The sequence below is a fragment of the Pelophylax lessonae genome (assembly GCF_965119305.1).
Source record: "Pelophylax lessonae genome assembly, chromosome: 2".
In the NCBI taxonomy this organism is placed as follows: Eukaryota; Metazoa; Chordata; class Amphibia; order Anura; family Ranidae; genus Pelophylax; species Pelophylax lessonae.
The window spans coordinates 49617232-49634752 of NC_138769.1; the positions used below are offsets into that span (position 1 = coordinate 49617232).

Consider the following 17521-nt stretch of genomic DNA (forward strand, 5'->3'; position numbering starts at 1 on the left):
AAACATTCAAAAACAGAAAAACAGGGTTGGAATAAGGGTCTCCCTCTTGAGTCAGTATTTTGTTGAACCACCTTTTGCTTTAATTATAGTCTTTAGTCTGTTGGGATTTTGCTTTACTTACTTTGCACATCTAGACTTTGCAATATTACCCGATCCTCTTTGCAGAACTGCTCAAGTTCAGTTAAATTTGATGGTGACTATTTGTTGACTGTAGTCTTCAAGTCATTCCAAAGATTTTCAATGGGGTTTAAGTCTGGGCTCTGACTAGGCCATGCAAGAACTTTCACCTTTTTCTCCTTCAACCACTGTGCGATCATTTTTCTGTGTGCTTTGGGTCATTGTCATGTTGGGAGTTAAAACTTCTTCCGTGACAACTTTCTTGCAGAGAGCAGCAGATTTTTTTCAAAAATGTGATGGTATTTTGCCCATCCATTTTTCTTTCCATCTGGTCAAGTGCTCCAGTCCCTGCAGCAGAGAAACACCCCAATAAGAATATTACCACCTCCATGCTTTACTGTGGTAATGGTGTTATATGCATGGTGAGCTGTATTGGATTTCTGCCACACAAATCGCTTGGTGTTGAGGCAAAATAATTCCATTTTAGTCTCATCTGACCATAACACCTTTTTCTATGTGGCCTCGGAATCTTCAAGGTGTGTTTCGGAAAAGCTCAGACATGACTGCATGTGGCCTTTCTTGAGGAGTGGCTTTTTGCTTGAAAGCCACATTTATTGAGAAATTGTGATATTGTTGTCACATGCACACAATGACCACTCTTTGACATAAATTCCTGCAACTGTTTGAGATTTGCTGTAGGCCTCTCGGTAGCCTCTCTGACCAGTTTCCTTCTGACTTTTTCATCCAGTTTGGAGTGACGTCCTGATCCAGGGAGGGTTTATGTTATACCAAATACCTTCCACTTCTTAATAACAGACTTACTTCTGCTTCTAGGCATTGATAAAGCCTTTGACATTTTTTTGTATCCATCTCCGGACTTTTGCCTGTCCACAACCTTATCCCAGAGATCTTTTTACAGTGGCCTGCCACCCATAGTTGATTTTTTTGCTTAAGTTGCACTACCTAGACTGGAATGCTCCAGGAAAGCTCTTTTCATGCTGAGCTAATCAAAATGACCACAGCTGATCACAGTTAAAAATTAAAATGGCTTTGTGTGCCATTGAGAAGGTGGTCAGCTACACCTGATTGAGTCATTTCTAGGTGGGTGAAACTTTTTCCAACTCCGTAAATAGGTTTTTGATTTTTTTGATTTTTTCTAACATGTTGGTGTTATATCTTTCACTTGGATGTTAGAAGTTGACCTAAATAGTAAATACAGCTGGATAAAACAAAAAAAATGTGTCGGTCTTCATTTCAGGCTGCAAAACAACAAAATCTGATTTTAAAAGGGTGTGGGGGGTGATTCTTTTCTATACCCACTGTAAGTAGTAGCAAATGCAAAACCCTCAGCTGTCATAACTGAAAACTGCCTAGCATGAGTATAAATAGTTGCAAATACTTTTAGCATGTTGATGCAGAACACTTGCATCTTTCACAATGAATCGATTCCCCTGTGTGAACTGTGCCATGCATGGATAAACAGATCTGGCTACAAAAACGTAGCACATAAAAAAAGCACTAAACGAGGGAAGTAGACGATCGTTTTCAATCATTTGTTTCAAAGCTCAGCATGCAATCATGTGAGCGATGTACAACACGCTGAACTCTCAGTTACCCCATTTCAGTTCCAAAAGTTCATCGGTGCATGCGCAGCATATTACCATGCCTGATGTAGGCAAATCATATTAATGATGATCTGCAAACCAAATTAATGTGCACAGCTAAGAAAAAAAAACACAAGAAGTAATACATAAGGTCAAATTTGAAAGAACATTTGTTCCCTTCATGTTATGCTAAGCAGATTTAAAGGAATTGGGTAAGTCTGGTGAGATTATAAGAAGAATGATTGGATTTCAGCAGCTCTCTGGTGAAGTATCTCTATGGTGCGGGAGCCTCTGACGCCCCAGAATTTCGCTATCTCTACTATGCAGCCGGCAAGTGACTCAAAGGGATTATTATTATGGAGATGGTGGCCTGGAAAAAAAAAACAGATGCATTTACTTTGATTTGCAGAGAGAAATCAGGGATTTTACAGTCCTCCGGGCTGGAGATGCATATTAAGTGTGCTTTGTTTCTGTACTGATGTGAGACACTTTGTGGGGTATAATTGGGCAAGGCATAGACAGTGCCTGCTTTTATGTCAGTTAAGTGTTTGATTCTAAATAGTTTGTCTGATTTCCATTAGCAGTTCTGTAGTCAGATTTACCTTCCAGACTAGAAGCTCGCACCTCCCCTATCCTCCTTCCTTCTGTTAGCAGTACTTTGTGGCATCCTCAATTGATCAGCAACCACCTGGCGCCTTGAAGAGTCATACAGCAGCATTTGGAGAACCAATGCTCCCAGTAATGGGCTCCCTGGAGGTGGTGTCCGGGGGTGCCAGAAAAACTATTCTGGGTTTGGGACTCCACTGAGATTCACCAACACTAGGACACATCACTTAATACACACTTCTTGAGCAGGTCTTCTGGATAGCTCAAAGCAATGTTTATATGGGCCAGAAGACCTGCCTTGTAGAATGCACATGGTACCTGTTAATTATTTCACTAATGTATCGCAACCACTATACTGCAAGTGTGTTTGTTTTTTTGAACAGAGCCTGAGGGTGAGGGTTTGTTGGGGAGAGGATCTGTGGCCCTCAGGCCTTTTTTCTCTTCCCAACTGGGAGTCCCTATTTGGGAAAGCCTTCACTAAGTGCTTGGAGGACCAGATTCTTGGAAGACAATGAGTGGGGTGCACCTTGTTTCAGCCTAGGTAGACCAGAAATTGCTTTGAACAGGTCTTGAGCTCTGGAGGGTTTAAGGATTGAAGGCCTTCCTGTTTGAAGGTTGGTCCTATTCTGTACCCTTGTTCACTTTTTGGTATATCTTGCTTGTGTTTTGGTCTTTTAGATATAGAATATACGTATGTACAGTATATCTTAGGGTCTTAGATCTTTGAGTTCAGCTCATGAAAAATGGGGGCAAAAACAAAAATGTTGCGTTTATAATTTTGTTCAGTGTAAAGTTATGAAACCGAAACCAAGTGTATACAGCGTAGGAACAAACAAAATGTAATTTGTGGAATTTCAATAAAGTAGAAAAAAGAAAAGGTAAGCAGTGCCTTGCGTAGTAAATAAAACTGCCCATCAACACCTATACATAATAGACACCAGTTAATGCACTAAACTGGCTTGTTATAGCGTTCAGGTAGGTGTGAATGAGCTCTAAGTTCTGTGTGCTTTTGAATGACTGTGCCTTGGTAGATAATACGGAATCACTGGACAGGGGATGGTAGGTAGAGGTTAATAGAGCATTAACATAGGCGAGTGCATGAGGCATGCTGTATGTGCCTGGGCACACCCTAATCACCCTATGTGCATTAACATTATCCAGGGGCAGCACCGGGTGGGTGGTTGGGCGTTCCAGTGGCCAGTGTAAATGCCCCCTTTATATTAAAGGCTAGGATCAACCTTATGAACACATTACACTCGTATTTTGGGTGTAACGTAATATGCTCCCACCGCCAGAGCCACCTCCTTGTGACAGCAGGTGGTGTTCATGTGTGTTTGATCTTTGAGGTACACACCCTAATGCAATATGCTGCATACACCTATGAACATTAATCAGGTGTGTTAAATGCAAATGTGCAGACAAGAAACATGGAGGAGGAGTGAGCATAAGAATAACCCCATCAGTCTTGTGCTGCTCCTACACTGTCCAATCAACAGGCTGTGGGTAGAAGGGGGACACCACTGTAATATTTATACAGTCTATGACCAACAGAGAGTGGTGTCATCCACCTGGATGCGCTGTCTGATAGGGCCTGCCTGAAGTTGAGCTTTAAAGAGCCATAAGGATCTATAAGGTCCCATGGAGTCTTTTCAAAAAGTTGAATGGAAGCACTCATTAGGGTGGTCCCCGTCAAAGTGCCTTATCGGGAGTCAGAGTGGCCAGTTTATAGCCAACCAATTCCAGGCACTTTAGACTTTTTTCCATTCTACACAAGTTTCTTTTCTGCCTCTCCCTCCCAGAGTTTTGACTGATGTATTTAGGTCTTTGAGTATTCTGTCAAAGGAAGAAGTAGAAAAATATTTTTCTACCTGAGGTGACATCCTGACACATGTTTGCAGCATACCTTGTAGTGGGACAGGTTTGCACGGCTTTGCTTCGCTAGGCTGAATTTTCCTGGCGCAGGAGACAAAGCGTGTAACAAAGACATGGAGCTATTCAAACTCAGGCAGACAATGTGATCTGAGCTCGGGAAATTGCACATCTATTAGCTGTGCAATTATGACTGGATCCCAAATGCAGCCTGTCAGCTCATTTCCATACAATGAAATTAGATGCAGAGCTGTGCTGGATTATTTCATAAATTCAGGTGCCAATCATCCTCAACAAAGGCCAGTAAGGTTTTTTCCCCCGAAATATCTCTACATTTCAACAAGAGGCTGCAATGGTCAACCAGATTAATGGGCAACCATAAAACAACCAGTGAACTAATAAAGTGGTCCATTTGACTAGCTACTGGGGATGAGCGAAACTGAGAGTCTTTGGTTCCTTGAAATGTTGATGAATATCTGGAAAAAAATATCACAATTTCAGCTAAATGAATGATTCAAGGAAGACGACATAAAATATAAAACTGTCCTAGCAGCACCCAACAAAAACGCACTCTGTAAATAAAGAGAAGAAATAGGAAAAACACAAATACGCACAAAATTAAAAAAATGTACACTACCTGTAAGAGAAACGAATGCCGTTCCCAAAGAAAAAAAAAAGGCAGAAAGAGGGTAAAGGACTGGTCACCAGTACTGCAGCTGGTCTTTCCCCTTTATTGACTTGTACCTATGTAGAGGCGGCCATCTTGGTAGAGGCAGGGCTTTGCTTCCTCATCAAGGAAAACAATAATCAGCACACTGGTGACATCACCAAATCTTACTCCAAATGTCCTGAGACTAGCAATCCGGGGCAGCAATACCCCCTCCCAGAATGCTGTGCGGCAGAATCTGCCCTTCCAGGATGGATACAAGCCCTGGTGTGCTATTGGCCAGGTTTCCTCCACTGCCCAATGAGAGCCCTCATTGGGATACAGTGGGGAAACTCCCCAACACAGCAGGCACACCTGGGAGCACATGTCAGCCTAACTGAACAATATGGACCTGCTGTTAAGCAGGCAAGGCCCCACTATAACTTACCTAGCACCTATCTTGGAGGGTGCTACATAAACTTTGCCTGGTCTGAATTTACTTAACCACTTACCTACTGGGCACTTTCACCCCCTGCCTAGGCCAATTTTCCTCTTTCAGTACTGACACACTTTGAATGACATATGCGTGGTCATGCAGTGCTGTACCCAAATTTAATTTTTATAATTTTTTTGCACAAATAGAGCTTTGTGTTGGGTTATTTAATCGCTGATGGGTTTTTTTTTTTTTAACTAAAAAAAAATTAAAAAATAGAAAAAAAAAAGACCGAAAAGTTTTTCTTAGTTTCTGTCAGTAAATTTGTAAATAAGTAATTTTTTGCCTTCACTGATGTGCACTGATGAGGCGGCACTGAAGGACACTGATAGGCTGCACTGATGGGCACTGATGAGGTGGCACTTATTGGCACTGATGAGGTGGCACTGATAAAGGAGGCACTAATATGCCACACTGATGGGCACTGATAGGTGACACTGATGAGCACTGATAGGTGGCACTGTTGGGCACTGATAGGTGGCACTATTGGGCACTGATAGGCAGCACTGGTGAGTGGAACTGATGGGCAGCACTGATGGGCACGCACTGATGGGCACAGAGGGAATTTTTGCTTGGGGCTTTGGAACTAGCTAAGAGCGAAAATTTCTTCTGGCACAATGGAAATTGCTATTGACAGAAAAAAGGATTTGCTATGGGGGCTTAGTTATGCACCCTCAGTAATAAATATATTTATGAGCAAATGGGAACATGAGGCCATATATGGGAAATCTAGACCTGAACTAAAATTATATAAGAGGTATATTGATGATATCCTTATTTTGGGGGCAGGAACGCAGGAATTCCTAGAAGAAATGAATAACAACAGATATGAGATCACATTCTCAGAAACATTTGATACAGTACAGTCTCCGTCAATTTCCTGGATTTGGTTATGTTTAAACAAGATGGGAAATTGAATACGATAAAATTTTTCAAGATAGTAGATCGGAATGGGAACATACCGAAAAGCAGTTGCCACCATCCTAAATGGCTTAATGGGATACCAAAAGGTCAGATAGTAAGAATTCGGAGGAATTGTGATAATGAAAAGGATTATGAAAATCAAACAGCCACAATTATAGAACGGTTTCAGGAAAAAGGGTATAAGGGAAATTAGTTATATAAAGTAAGAGAAGAAGTACGGCAATTGGATAGAGGGAAATGCTGGAGAAAAAAAGAAGTACTAATAATAATTATGGTTTAGCTTTCATGACCAATTTTTCTGGGCAATATAAACAACTAGAAAAAAATAATATATAAACACTGGCATAACCTTTTAAAAGATCAGACGTTAGAGACGATTTTACCAAACAAAAACCACATTTATAAAAAGCACCCTAATTTAAGAAACAAGTTAGCCTACAAAATAATAGACCGCCCTAAAAAAACTATTACTTTTTTAGATTAGGTGGGATTTTTTAAGTGTGGGGGATGTGTAGCATGTAAAACCACTCGAAACATGAAAAGGATAACTACCCATTTTGAATTGCAGATGAAAGGGACCACGTATAAGATAGATAAGTTTAGATCTTGTCACCAATTTGCTTGATTGTCAATGTATGCTCCAATATGTAAGGAGGATCACAAGAAAGCTCAGGATTAGACTATGTGAGCATGTCAAAGATATAAAAAAGGGGTTCAAACATCATAGTCTATCCAACCACTTTAGATTGGCCCACAATCAGGATCCCACTTTGATAACATTTTGTGAAATAGACAGGGTTTTACCCAGTTGGAGGGAAGGGGACATGAAAAAGGGCATATCTCAGAATGAAACCAATGGAGATAGATAGATAGATAGATAGATAGATAGATAGATAGATAGATAGATAGATAGATAGATAGATAGATAGATAGATAGATAGATAGATAGATAGATAGATAGATAGATAGATAGATAGATAGATAGATAGATAGATAGATAGATAGATAGATAGATAGATAGATAGATAGATAGATAGATAGATAGATAGATATAGATATATCTATCGATATATCCTAAGGGGCTGAATATTGAACTAGATCTCAATTGCTTTTTATCAAATTGGTAATGTTTGCAACCCAATAATGGATATAGATGGTTTTGCTGGTTTTGTTGCTTTTCTTATGTCCCCAGGTATAATATTCATAAAATCCATTAAGTTTAATATTGCCTAGTTTATTGTTATGTAGCAAATTTAATAATTTTTTCTCCTGACAAAAAGTTTTTAGTCCTTTAGGGATTATATAAATCCCAATTTTGTCATTTATGAGTATATTATTCTTCTTTCTTTTTTTTTCATTGATATTTTTATTTATTTATTTAATTTTTTTATTAATATTTATTTTTATTATTTTTATTTATAATAAGCATTTATTATAATAAAATGTTCATCATTTACTATTAAATTCACTAGGAATATAAGGAGAATGGTTTAAATATAAATTTATATAGCTGAGCTCGCAGGTACAACTAGGAGGGACCTGTAGTATTTAAGGTCCATGAAATATGTAAATAACACAAGCTACAGATAACAACATTGGGAAGTTATGGGCATGGTATATATTCAATATATAGGTAAAAACCAATGACTAGCATTAGGTAGTGTTATATACGGAGCTTGTGATTACAGGAAGTAACTAGAGAAGGTGGCTTTGAAGCCCAGTAAACCCGACAGGACGTAGGTAAATAGTTAAGTGAGCGGCTATGCATCCTCGCATGGCTACTTAAACTGAGTGACCAAGAATCTTTGTCTTTGAGAACGCCCTGTGGGGAGGGGCAAAACGCATCAACGCAGATTCCGGTTCCTCAGTGACGTCACGCCCAGCTGGCAGTGGAACGCACGCTCTGTATTCCTTAAATATCTTGATAATTGGTACTAATTCCTGCCCTGCAACATACAGGCTGACTTCACACCTATGTGTTGTGGTATCCTGTGTTACCACAATTCATATATCAAGTCACAGTGCTATTCATAAATGTGTTACCTTGCTTTGTGGTTCACTGAAAAGCAGGTGCATTGAAGGCATGTCAAATTAGTACATTGGGGCACCGTTAATTTTGAATGGCACCCTAACACACTAATCCGATGGAGTTCCAATGCACCTGCGCCGGAGTGTTCTGCAACACATGGAGCTGCCGTTGCACCACGAGAACAATATATTGGATTAGAGATTATGGAGTATTTTTGAGGGAATCTATAATATATTATCTGAGTAAAGTGGAGATGGTTTTAGGATTGTATTTGAATAATTTTTGATTTAATGCTTTGGCAATTTAATTGTTGTATACATATAGATTGGAGACCTTTTCCGGATGTGGTTGAATCCATAAACTAGTATTATAGACTTTGGGGTTTCATGTTGACATGACTAGGAACTCCCAGATCATCTTTGTGAGGATTTAGGGGGGCCTTGAGGCTATTTAGTGTTGTCTGTGATAGTAACACATTACCATTAATTTTGGAGTCAACCCAATAAAATGAACGCACTGCAACGCAGCATGGACATCTTAATGGGGCCTTAAAGAAAAGATATCCCAATTTTCCACTAAATCTGATTGCAATTAGATTTTTTTTTTTTTTTTAAATAAAAAACCTCATCTAAAGTCTTTTTACCTTATTAATACTCAAATCTTTTATAGTAGGGCATGCAATTTTCCAATTTCATGCTTGTAGCAAATGAGGATGCAAGCAGACTGCAATAGCGCTGAGTGAAAGTGACACACTAATAGATTGCAATGAATGTAGACAGTATCTTATTGCCAAGTCTAAGCAGGGGCAACGTGGGATTGCTGCACAAATCTTCATATTCATGAGGCTTAATTAGAACAAAATTGCCAGTCAGTAAAATGCAGCCGGCTCAAGAGCCGCTTTCACAACTGCAAAGTGATCGCGCCCCCCCAGAGAGGCGTCTGCCAGCGCAGTCACAAATATCAAGCTATGAAAAAAAAAATTCAGGAAGGATGGAGGGGCTCTGCACTTACCCTGTCAGCAGGGAATATAAATATTTCACAAGCGATACAGCGCCAACCAAATCCAACACTGCACAAGTTCACTAATCAACAAAAAAATGTAATAGAGTCAGCAACATTCAGCCTCCAATATGAACTGCAGAAATCAGAAGAACATCGAGAATGCAATTGCAATTTGTAAGGAACACCAGCCAGCAGAAAAAAATTGCTCAAAATGTATACACATTTGTATTGAGGAAATACAGGGAGTAAGGGGAAATCTCTCAATGAGACCTTAAATAAGAAAAAAAAAAAAAAAACAGACAGAGGCGCCAACTCTTCTTCACTGTTTTAAAAACTACGACTGCTATACTTTAGTTTGATTAATCATATACCCTGATGGGTTACGCTTTTCCTTGGTGATCTGATCATGGATGTTCATGCTTTTTTTCGGTACTTATCCCTTCTCTTGTATTATTGGTACCCTATGTGTAGGGTGTTGTGCCTTATTTGTTAATGTTTGTTTTTTGTTTTATTTGTTCAATAAAAAAAAAATTACCTGTTCTAATTTAATTAATTTATTTAATTAATTCTCTATTCTAAAGCAGCATTCTATGGAACCCTAGGGTTCCTCCAGAAGTTTCTAGAGGTCCTTTAGTTTTGGGCAATCCCATCTGATGGTGCCCTCACAATTCCAGGGCTAACATTACTTGGCAGGCCCAGCAGCACGAAACCCAGGAACGATTTAGCTAACTGTAAGGCCTTGTTTACACTAGTGGTTAGAGGGCAGCAAAAATGTGCATTTTTGCCACACAGAAAAAGGCTGCAGACGGGGATATTTTCATGGTGCTGCCATAAAGCTTCGCCTCTCGGCCGCGGCCGAGTTGACCAGACATGTTTCGTTTAGTCGGAGGAAACCTGCCGAACGCTACACATGAAAGTCAATAGGGAAGACTACAAACCCCTTACAATGCACGCGGTTGTGGTGCAAATGTCTGCACAAATGGTGTTAAAACAGGGGGTGAGGAGGTGTCGCATCACTTCCTTACTACCTGTCAGTAGCCTCTGGAGCGTGATCCTAACGTGGATCAGGCTTCTGGGGCAAGGGAGATTTAGATGCACATCTAAATCTACCCTAAATGTGGCATACTGATTACCACTGGAGGGGGCTATTCTTCCTACTGACCATCAATGTAAGGGCACTCTTCCCACTGGCCCCAATGAATTGGTTTTTGCAGGGGTTCCCTGAGAGTTGGAAATTCTTTGAAAAGTTGCTCTGTGGTAAGAAAGGCTGCATTAAAACCCAACATTGGAATATATTTAACAGCCCCCAAGTAACAATTTAAAACAAACAAGTAATACTCATCTCCTCTCCAGTGCTCTCTCTGAAGTAATTCCTTTCAGCCTATAGAGCTCAGACTTCCAGAAGGACTAAGGACATCCTGTGAGTGCAGCTAGCCATGAACCCCTTCCTTTAAGGGGTAGCACTGCTGCTTTGACTTACAGGGTTTCTTGTTTCCAATCCTGGCCAGGACATTACTTGCATGGAGTCTACAGACAAAAAGAAACCAAGAAAGGGTGCATCGACCTAGCGCATTATCCTCAATAATAGGCTTTATTTATGCAACATGTAAAAAATGGCTGGCTCTGAGGAAGAGGCTAAGCCTCGAAACGCGTCAGCCATCATCTTATTGGATTATGGACTTTTATATGGATTTTTACATCTGTGTTTGTGAGTAGCCATTTTTTACATGTTGCATAAATAAAGCCTATTATTGAGGATAATGCGCTAGGTCGATGCACCCTTTCTTTGTTTCTTTTTGTCTGTAGCACCGTTGGACTACCCCAGTCCTCTTTGGGCTGCAAGACCTAGCTATCCAAGACGCCAGTTGGAAGTCCCGTGGTGTGTGGTCGGGGAGCTTGGATTCTAAGTGCAGGAGAAGGGTGATATCACCTTATTTTCTTGCATGGAGTCTGCATGTCCTCGATGTGCTAGTGTGGGTTTCCTCCCACACTCCAACGGCATGTTGACAGGTTAAATGGTTCCTGTCCAAAGTGGCCCTAGTATGCGAGATAAGGACCTTGGATTGTATGCTGCTTAAAGGCAGGGATTGATGTGAATACACAGTAAGTAAATTGTAGGCTCTATATAAATACCTGTAATAAATAAATCCCCAAGAAGACCTGCACATACAGTGAAGCGGAGATTGGCACTCTTTGCACTGTTGCATTGTTGAGGGCTCCCCACTTCTGGGGAAAATCCAAAGAGTATCTTGCAAGTCCCATGACCAGCCTGAGGGCATCTGGAAAAGGGAAAAAAAGCAAAGCAAAAAATCCAGGGTGACCTCAGGTGGGGGATAGCCTGGAGTTGGCCTTTTAATGAATACTAGATTATTTATGTGATAAATGTTTTTTGAAGTGTTGTTTTTCAGGTCTTGTATACACTAAATGTTGATTTTTGTTTCCACTCCCTTGCTGGTGAGCAAGACTCTGCAGTGTCTTGGCTAGCGAAAGAGTGGTAACCTGATTCTGAAACCTCTTTTGGATGTCCCTACAAACCAAGCTCAAGACTCACTCCCCCATCCTCCAGTGCTTCCCCCCTAGATGCCACCAGCCACAGTAGTTTTTGATTTTTTACTCCTTTTACACCTTTTTCTCATGTCTTCAGGCTGGTTAAAAAAACCCTTCTTCCTCAGATCTTCCCATGACGGTGGGCACTCATGACATCAGTGTCTTTCTTTGCATCATTATACAATGACTGAAGGGCACCATGGTGATGCTCCCTCAGGGGCAGGCCCATGACACCCTGTTTTCACAGTATCTTCTTGCCTGAATAATCACTGTTTCCACACAGAGAGCTTGGTGGCAGGGAATAGACTATTCTACTCGGGGTGTGGTTGACTTCTAAAGAAATTGAACTTTAAGACTTTGCCCACCTGGAATGTATTAAGGGGATTTAAAGAAAGTTCAGCTGGGCTTTGAAGAAATGTTAAGCACATGGCTACCAGGAGAAGCAAACAAATCTGTACTTTAATGCAATAATAAAAATAAGAAGCAATGGTTTGGAACTGGAAAAGTTGGAAAGTCAAAATAATAAATCATTACGGTCAAGTAAACATTGCAAAAACATATATATACACTATTAAACCTCTTACATAAACTAGTTTGTACTTAATTCCGTGGTCCATTAGCGTTATCTTTGTGGAGCTGTCGATTATCATTTCATCACATTCCCAGGGATGATTAGATAGCCTTTACATGGATATTTAATGTGCTTTTCTTCTCTGCGTTCATTTCCACTTTAATGGAACTTAACTGACTGCAGAAAATCCCGCCATCCCAGAATAAATTTAGCACAACAGCGATCCCAGGGAAGACTGGGCCACTAGTGCGGAATAACCTGTGTATAATTAAGTGGTTTCAATTATTAATGCCCTTTGCTACTTCAGAAGAGGCACATGATTGATGTGCACGTCCTTACCCACCCTGCTTTTAAAAGGATCAGTGAAATTACAGGAGGTGTCCTCAAGTAAAACAAATCATTGGCCTTAATGCAACCAGCTTTAAAGAGCACCTGTGATTGAGTAATAAATGGAATAAAAGATGCTGGGCAAGGTAGGCGCTGGACTATTTTTTAGTGCTGACAATTTATGCAATACTTTATATACTGAACATTCACATGAGTCACTGACCCTAAGGAGGTTATAATTTAGGATAGGTGACACCAAGCACTCCTATGACCTAACCCCTTTACAGTTGACATGAATACATGTATATGCCAAGGAAGGAGAGCTAGAAGACATGGCTGGGCTTATGCAATAACTTGAAAAATTCATTAATACAGTTAACAGTCAAAGGGGATGCCAGATTAGCCTCTTTTTGATCTGCAGCTGCCCTGGGGCTGTATATGTGATTAGTTAGGACACCAGCCATTTGACGACTTGACCGTTCGGTTCAGAGCACACGTTTTTACCAACTAGCAATTGGCTAGCAAAGGATGTTGCAGAGGACATGGCTATCGCCATTGTCACTGTAATGCCTCATTTCCACTGAGCAGTACGGTTCAGTTCGGTACAGTTCGGAACGGTACACCTTGATCAGGCTTGCATTTCCACCGCCAAGTACCTCAGCTCAACAGTATAACTCCATCCTGTTGGTACAGTACTAATGTTCTTGGTACCCCAAAGGAAGGGTCCCAAAAAAGTGGTACGGTACGGTTCGGAATTAGGGTACCATTCACAACTTTTGACAATGGAAATGGCAAAAATTGCGTACTGTACCAAACCGAACCGCACCGCTCAGTGGGGACGAGGCACTAGTACACTGGTTTCTAGCTTGTCAATCAGCACATGGCCACACCTAATCCAGCCCACTGCTTTCTGGATTGACAATTTTGTCTTTGTTGCTAAAACCCTCCCAATGTGAGCTGCAGTGTCTAGGAAGGAATTGGGGGGGGGGGGGGGACATGTGAAGCACAAATGAAATAAGATTTCTCTCAGTCAGGGGAATTAAATGAAGTTTTAATGAGGCTCTTCTATCACACAGTAATCGGATTTTAGACCTGTTTAGACTGCCACACATGAGCCTTTAGATGCACCTTAATCCTGCTGAGCATAATCTGCCCCGGTAAAACACCTCTGCCCAATCCATTGATTTGAACTGTGTGGTCCTTCTGGAGTTGCACAGCCTTTGTGCAGCAAAAAACATCCCAGTCTGGTCCTCTACTCACTAAGCATGCACACCATGGTCCCATTTATTCCTATGCGTGGGCCATACTCTTGTTGAGGGCTGGAGGCCGCTATGGGATTGGTACACCAATAGAAATAAATGGAGCTGTGGCGCACATCATGCGCAGTAAGAAGAGGGCCCAGCGGGAATGTTTTTTTAATATGTTGTGCGGTGCTGCACATTGAGGATGGCTGGAACAGTGGGGAAAACAACTTAATTCGACCCACTAAACTCAGGTAGGGGGTACTCATCAAAGAACTGTCCTAGGCTCGGTTGACCTTCAGAATGAAACTAAATCCTCCTATCCTTTACAGCCATGGAAGCTGCCATCTTGGCCTCTGTTTGATCTGCTGTTGCTGTGGTGCTGCACATGTGATCACTAATGAGACTAGCCATTATTTGATGGGCTGACCATTAGGTTGGGAGCACAAACAAATGTGACAGTTATTCATGGAAAGACTTGAATGTAACCATTTTGGGAAACTGTAAGGCCTTGTTCACATCATGGTGCAGAGACGACAGTTTTTCTGCACGTGTTCCGCAAGGGCACAAAAAAAAAAAAAACAATGGTTCTCTATGTGCCCTGTTCACACCACACCATGTGGATTTTTTTTCTGCACATGAATCTACATGTATGTAGTTTTCTGCATGGGGAACAAAACTGAAATGACATCAACATTGGTTTGAATAGGGCACATAACTGACGTGCATGAAAATTGATGTCCACATGCATGAAAACCGAGGTAAACTGATGTGAAATGATGTCTCTACAAGTGAAATCTGTGCGGTTTTCCCATCAGTTTCATGGACGTATGGTGTGAACCAACCCCTAAAGCGGAACTAAACCATCCAATCCTTTTTCAGCCAAGGAAGCTTCCATCTTAGCATCTGTTTGATCTGCAGCTGCCATGGTGCTGCACATGTGATCACTTATGACACCAGCTACTTGGTTTGACAGTTTGGTTCAGAGCAAAACCAAATGGGACAGTTAGCCATCACGGCATGTTTTTTGAAACTGTTAAATTGATGGGTTAAAGTTGAAGTTTAGTCAGAAAATTAGGTCCTGCTAGATCACTTCAGGCTTTTCCCCTATTGCAGGTATAGCGATGTAAAGCATTAAAAATAAGTGTGTAACTATTTAATACCCAGTAATACACCGCCTCACCCTGCTCTGCACATGCTCAGTGGCTCTCCATTTTTAGGTACTGCCGATCTGCTGACAGCCTTAAGCCGCTGCTCACACCGGTGTGACTTGTCATGCGACTTGATCAGTAAATCGCATGACAAGTCGCACCCTATTGTCGACAATGGAACTGTTCAAACCTGTGCGATGCCGACTTTTCGGTGCTGCACCGATTTCAAAAAGTAGTTCCTGCCCTACTTTTGGCGATTTCAGGTGTGACATGCATATACATCTGTGCATGAAGTCGCACAGACATACGGCTTTGAAATAATGTGATTTCCAGTGAAGTTGCACGATTTCAAAGTCGTATTCAGTGTGAATCTATACAAAAACTGAATTAAACCGTGTACAGCCAAGGAAGCTGCTTCTGTTTGATCGGCAACTGCCATAGTGCTGCACATGTGGTCAGTTATGACACCGGCCATTTGATGGATTGACAGTTTGGTTGAGGACACAAGCAAATGTAACAGTTAGCAATCCTAGCATTCCAGGAATGTAACTGTTTTTTTTTAATCATTAAATTGATGGGTTTAGTTCCGCTTTATGATTTACAGCTGTTCGGGGGCTCTGGGCTTCAGCAAAATGGCAGCCTCCAGCAAGAAGAAACAGGAACAATGCTGGAGGCAATTTATAGCACACACTAAATTTGCTAGCATAATTATTAATGGGGATTTTGTAATCCTTACTAAAGAACATTATGTTTTATCAAGTTATGGGTAAAATTCTGCTTTAGGTTCTGTTTTAAATCAATGGGTTAAGCTCATTCATTTTCCCTAAAAATGTTTTTGAAAAAAACTATACACAATGTCTACTAAAACAAGAGTGCACCCCATAAAACAACATCAGGCTCCATGACACCCTCACCATCTAACCATGCATGGCCGCTGTTCCCATCACGGATATTACTGCAGTGTAAACAGCACTGCGTCTAGAATCCCTCACTGCAGAGTGCGGAGAACCGTGGCTGCGCATTCCCTTAGCAGGAGAGTACGAGCGCACAGACCTGTCAGCAGAAGCAGGTCAGCAAGATTGAGCAAGGAGAAAAATCAATAAATCTTTGAATTAATCATGCAGCTGCCAGAGAGAATTATGGGTGCTTGAAGTGAAGCGGCAAGGTAAGTTTCCATGGCGACCGTTTTGTTTCCTCCTCACCAACTGAGGCTGGACCTGCAATTAGGCCTCCAAGGCAAGATACAGTACAGCATTTTAAAGGGGAACTGTACTGTATTTTTATTAGGCATAGATCAAAGTTTAGGCTTTCTTTTTACTGATTTTTGATGCTACTGTTTGCCAAGGTCGCTGTTTCATAATGGAATCTATGATTCTATTTCAAATATTTATACAAAGATTTGCAGTTGCCGCCGTTAGCGACCATCTGTTTATCAAGCTGTACAGTGAGCCCAATAAAGTGCTGACTAATGCCTCGTACACACGCATCGATTATTGGCTGGGAATATTTGGCCAACGTCCGATCGGCCGATTTTCGGCTTGTTAGTGTGATGCTTTCGACAACCGACTCCGACTTTTCGGCCGAATAAAATCTGGTGTGCAGGCTATAAAATTTTTGTTGGCCGTCAACACAACGGCCGATTTTTCGTCAGTCAGTACAGATTTCGGCAGACAAAAATCTGATGAGCAAGACTGGGCATGCTCAGAGAAGAAAAAACCCACGGAAAGTAAAGCTGGATACACACTATCCAACTTTTGTGGTTAGATTTCCTTCAGATTTACCTTTTCTATGTAGTGCAAGGGCCTGCCAGATTGCATACAAATTGAAAGTGTTTAGGTTTGACCTCATATTATATGGCTTTGGTAAGTCTAAAGGAAAAAGTCTTCAGAAAATCTGATAGTGTGTATGGCCAATAAACCATCACATGACATCACTTCTGAAGTTGATTTTTGTTGGCCGAGAAAATTCGTGTGCAGTCTAGAGCACATTCCAACCAACAAAACACAACTCTGGACAAAAGTCGGCCAATCGGTCAGCCGATAATCGTTGCGTGTGTACGAGGCATAACTGGTAGACTCTAGTGGTATTCGGTTAAAGGAGCGCCCTAAATCAGCAATAAGAATCCCACTTGGATCGAAAGATCAACGTTTTATTGGTAGCAGAACATGGTAAAGCTTTAACATGTTCTGCTACCAATAAAACGTCAATCTTTTGATCCAAGTGGTATTCTTATTGCTGATTTTGGGCGCTCCTTTAACCGAATACCACTAGAAACTTTGGAAACGACCACTAGGCCATATCTTAAGGTAGCAGCCCAGACCCCTCAACAAGGGTCCACTGCCTTTTTTTCATTCAGTCGGGCCAGATTGATTGGGAGTTAATTTCCCCAATTGG

At 41.1% G+C, this 17521-nt stretch overlaps 1 protein-coding gene across 1 annotated transcript in view; it reads right to left on the minus strand.

The window, feature by feature from the left end:
- The window catches only part of DSCAM (DS cell adhesion molecule), a 779527-nt gene that overhangs the window by 600718 nt on the left and 161288 nt on the right, over positions 1–17521 (minus strand). The window lies entirely within an intron of this gene.